This window comes from Dendropsophus ebraccatus, chromosome 10, assembly GCF_027789765.1.
Source record: "Dendropsophus ebraccatus isolate aDenEbr1 chromosome 10, aDenEbr1.pat, whole genome shotgun sequence".
NCBI classification, from domain to species: Eukaryota; Metazoa; Chordata; class Amphibia; order Anura; family Hylidae; genus Dendropsophus; species Dendropsophus ebraccatus.
The window spans coordinates 58,440,670-58,445,925 of record NC_091463.1 but is presented as its reverse complement, the minus strand read 5'-3'; the positions used below and the strand labels follow the sequence as shown (position 1 = coordinate 58,445,925).

The window sequence follows — 5,256 nt, the reverse complement described above, 5'->3', positions numbered from 1 at the left end:
TTTAAACCTATTGACGCGAACGAATATTTACACTATCACAGTGAACATAAAAAAGGACTGGAAAACTAATATTCCGTTCGGTCAAATGTTAAGGATAAAGCTGAACTGCACAGAAAAGGAAGTATTTGAAGAACAAACCAAAGTACTGGAAGAAAGATTTAAACAAAAAAACTATCCCAAAAAAATTATTGAAGGAGCAAAGAAAAGAGCAGAGGGTTTGGATAGAAAGCTACAGGTAATGAATACAGGAAGGGAAAAGGAGGAAAAAGAAGGTGAAAGAGAGAAAAAAGAAGTCTCATTTATTACTAAGTTCACAAGTAACCATAGAAGTATTGAAAAAATTCTGAAAAAAAAACTGGAAAATTCTACTTAGAGATCCATTTTTATCAGAAGCAGTGACCCAGGGCCCACGTATGATTTTTAGAAGATCTCAAACTTTAGGACAACTGATAGCTCCATCTTATCCCAATTTAAAACCCAAAAAATCTAAAAATGGGAGTTTTTTAAAAAATTCAGGGATCTACAAATGTGGAAAAATAGTGTGTAAAACCTGTCCGAATATTGCTAACAAAACAAAAATGCTAAAAAGTAAGGTGTCAGGAGAGGAAATAGCAATTTCACAGTTCTTATCATGTAGCAGTGACTTTGTTATATACGTACTGGAGTGCCCTTGTGGCCTACAGTACGTAGGTAGGACGTGTCAGACTCTGAGGAAGCGAGTAAATACACACAGATTTAACATAGTACACAAATTTGCCAAGCATAGTGTATCACGGCATTTTGCTCAGTTCCACAATGCCGACGCCAGCCTGCTAAAAGTGTATCCAGTAGAAAGAATAGAAAACCAGTTACATAGATTTGCAAAGTTATGCAAACGAGAGTTATTGGATTTTTAGGCTTAACACACTAACACCAAATGGTCTAAATGAAATGTTGGAAAGAGTGTAACCACATTGATAAGAATAAAGATTTTTATTGTTTTTATGTATTTATACTTTTTTAACAATGTGGGTTTTTTTTGTTTTTGTTTTGTAAAATGGTTCCAGTATGAGGTCATGAGAGGAAGGAGCAAAGGGAGGGCTTTTTAAGCTTGCATGTGTGTTTGTTGAACATTGTCCTTGAGAAAGAGATTTGATATCTCGATACGCGTTGGGCTATGAATAAAACCTAGTAAAGTGTATACAGAACCCTAATTTACTTGAGAAATCGATACAGGAATCCCAGTGTTTCTCTCCAGATGCTGAAAGGCAGCTACAAGAAACAAAGACTGATCTAGATGCCTGCTGAGATCTTTCTGAAGGGGAACCTGGAGGTGGAGGGGAGGGTTCCAAAACTCCCCTCCTCAGCGTGAGTAACATCTGTGCTCCCTTTTTAACGACACATATTTATGATTTTATCAGATGTAAAGTTCGCTCTCCTATTTTTTTATATTTTTTTGTTTGGTATTAATTAGAAGGGGAAGAGCGGCGGATGAATATTCATTAGAAGGGAAATAGCGGCGGATGAATATTAATTAGAAGGGGCAGAATGCAGGATTAATATTCATTAGAAGGGGGAAGAGCACCGAATGAATATTAATTAGAGGGGGCAGAGCGCCGGATGAATATTTATTAGAGGGGGAAGAGCACCGAATGAATATTAATTAGAGGGGGCAGAGCGCCGGATGAATATTTATTAGAGGGGGAAGAGCACCGAATGAATATTAATTAGAAGGGGCAGAACGCAGGATGAATATTTATTAGAGGGGGAAGAGCGCCGGATGAATATTTATTAGAGGGGGAAGAGCACCGAATGAATATTAATTAGAAGGGGCAGAACGCAGGATGAATATTTATTAGAAGGGGCAGAACGCAGGATGAATATTTATTAGAAGGGGCAGAACGCAGGATGAATATTTATTAGAAGGGGCAGAATGCAGGATGAATATTTATTAGAAGGGTGGGGCGGAAAAACTGCATCATTAGCATGTGTATTAAATTACTAAGTACATGGAAAAAGCACCAAGGATGAATGTAAGGGTCCATTTACACTGAAAGATTATTTGACAGATTATCTGCCAAAGATTTGAAGCCAAAGCCAGAAACAGACCATAAGCAGAGATCAGGTCATAAAGGAAAAAAATGAGATTTCTCCTCTTTTCAAATCCATTCCTGGCTTTGGCTTCAAATCTTTGGCAGATAATATGTCTATGTAAATGAACCCAAAGAAACTTCATCCTCAGTGTGCCTGTGTGCTATAGGGACATATCAGCAGATTAGATGCTTCCAACCTGCTGATAGTTTCCATTTAAGGGTATATTCACACGGGCGGGCTCGCAGCGAGATTCTCGCTGCGAGCCCGGCAGGTCCTGTCAGTTCCCATAAACTACATACTTGCTGCGGTCTAAACGACCGCAGCGAGTATGTAATTATACCGCCCTTAACCCCTTCTGCTCCCGCCGGCTCCCCCGCTGTAAGCAGCATACATTACCTGTCCTTGCTGCACGGGTCCGGCGTCCTGCTCTACCGTCCAGCCAATTAGTGTGTTGCCCAGCCGCAGCCACTGATTGGCCGGGCGGGAGAGCAGGACGCCGGACCCGTGTAGCAAGGACAGGTAATGTATGCTTACAGCGGGGGAGCCGGGCGGGAGTAAAAGGGGTTAAGCGCGGTATAATTACATACTCGCTGCGGTCGTTTAGACCGCAGCAAGTATGTAGTGTATGGGAACTGACAGGACCTGCCGGGCTCGCAGCGAGAATCTCGCTGCGAGCCCGCCCGTGTGAATATACCCTAAGACTGTGTTCACAGTAAGCTGCAAACAGTGTTCACAGTAAGCTGCTAACTGTACATCTATTTTTGTGGTGGGTTACCGCAAATGGTTGCACAGTTACGCCTGTGGATGAAATGGGTAAAGAAGTCAGGCCCCCGCCGCAACTATCGGACTGGAGTTGTGTTCCGATTCCAATGGTTAACTCTTTAGATGCTGCAGTCCACAGCATCTATAGGGGGAACAGAGGGACAAATCTCCCTCTGCTCAGCATTGGGACTCTGTAAAACGATATCAGAATCCCGATAGTAGCTATCCCACAGCTATATAGAGCAGGGGTAGGGAACCTTGGCTCTCCAGCTGTTGCAAAACTACAACTCTCATAATGTCTGGACAGCCAAGGTCCACGCATGATGGGAGTTGTAGCTTTGCAACAGCTGGAGAGCCAAGGTTCCCTACCCCTGACATAGAGGGAGACAGGTCAGATTTAAAAAATAGGCTCTGGTTTGGACGGATCCTAAATGGGTTAACATTGCATTTGCATTTTTTTTGGTTGGTAACCTGGTCTATCAATAATGAGATCACCAAAACAAAAAAGTGCATGTTATAAACACAACAATATGCAGTGTGAACACAGCCTATAGCTGCTTCTATAACCAGGTGGTATCACATTAGGTTTCATTCATTGCACAGCTGTCATAGGTTGCTGTCATTTCTCCCAGCACATTACTGACTATTGTATGGACTACTTGTATTCAGACCCAGACCACCAACAATCACCTCATGACATCATATAATGTACAGTATATACAAGAAAGGTATTAGATTTCCTCTATCTCCCTAACAACATGCAGGAATGTCGCAGTAATAACCAACCAGCAGTGATCTCCCTCGTCTCCAGCCTCTTCCTGCTCCAGGTCACAGCTCCTACCCAGCCACCGTCTCTACAGCAACCGCATACAGGAAGCTCCCGCACTTTCATCACTCTCTACTCCTCAGTTTTGTAGGTGATATAAGAAGCGTGTAAATTTGTAGTGTTTTTTGTTTTCTCTTTAATTCCTATTATTCTTAATTATTAAATAGAATTAATCACAAATAATGACGAATCTGCTGCACTCATTTCACAGACGTGTTATAGAAATTTTGCTGAGGGTTTAGAGACATCTAGTGGTTGGTATAGCTCATTACATGAAAATAAGTCACTGCACACTACAGCATTACTTTGTGGTGGTACGGGTTTGAGTATGGGGTGCAGAGACTCTGACCTGGCAGAGAGAAAAAATAAATCCTATGGGATTTATATCTATGGAAAAAGTCAAAACCATATTCACTATCATTTAGGTAGGTGAAATAGACTCCTGCTCCTTGCTGCTACAGATGCAACACTTTTAATAAGAGGCATGTGACTCTTGGGGCTTTATAACAAGGGGCTGATTATCAGCTGAACAGGCTGGTATGTAATAGGGCTAGCAATCAGCCAATGAACAAGCAAGCTTTTCACTGGTCAAAAATCTTATTGGCAGCAGATCTCCTCCCCTCCTCCAGGCTGTGCTGTTATGCTTTGTGGTGATTCTGTCCATAAGATGGCTGAGCATAGAGGAGCATGTGACCATGCCCCGCCCTCTGTGTCCTTCATAGATATCAGGGGCAGGCTGCCCATCTGGCAATCCGGGCAAATGCCAGATTGGCCATTCTGCTAAGTGGGCCAGTCCATGAACGCTTTACAGCTGGCTTTTTCCTAGCACAGCAGCCTTCCTGCACTTAACCCCTTAACGACCGCGGACGTATATTTACGCCCTGCGGTCGGTAAGGGAGTTCAGAGCGGGGCCGCGCTCTCATCTGCCGCGCTCTGTAGCCGATCCGATCGCCGTGCCCACTAATCAAGTAATCAGATGTAGCTGTCAAAGTTACTTGCTGCAGCCAATCCCTGGTGTCTAGTGGCGGAGATCGCCCCCCGCCCCCGGGACTTATTTTTTTTCTGGTTTTCCAGTGTATTTTATGAAAAGATTCAGCCTGTCATTGCAAAAAATAACGGCTCATGTGGGTTTCTAGGTGGAAAAATGCAAGTGCTATGGCCTTTTAAGCACAACGAGAAAAAAAAGAAAACGCTAAAAATCGAAATTGGCCCGGTCCATAATAAATCACAGGTTAAAGAAAGCTGTATAGTTCAGACAGCACGGTGCAGAAGAGTCGTCGGCCATCAGATTGGAGTACTGTAGCCAGCCAGCCCCATACCCTTCCTCTACAAGTTCCAATCTCCTCATGGTTGCTACAGGTCTGACTTTGGAGGAAAAGAAGACTCCTTATCAGCAATGGTCCAGGCAGGGGTGACAATCAGGAGTAATTTTGTTCAAAACACAAGTGCTTAAAGGGAATCTGGCAACACCTGGAGCCAGAAAGGGGAGGAGGAAGGAGTGGTGAGGGCCAGAGTGCGGCATAAGCACCTCACCACAACTCCTCTTTGACACTTCATTACAGTGGATGATATGAAATTGTGCAGCAGCCCCTCCC

The 5,256-nt window shown here is 43.3% G+C and overlaps 1 long non-coding RNA gene across 1 annotated transcript; it reads left to right on the top strand.

Annotated features, from left to right (window-relative positions):
• Positions 1–1,141: 1,141 nt before the first annotated feature.
• On the top strand, positions 1,142–3,844 carry LOC138802864 (uncharacterized). The gene is made up of 2 exons (XR_011364821.1): positions 1,142–1,347; positions 3,600–3,844. It is a non-coding gene; the product is annotated as an uncharacterized lncRNA (long non-coding RNA).
• Positions 3,845–5,256: the final 1,412 nt, after the last annotated feature.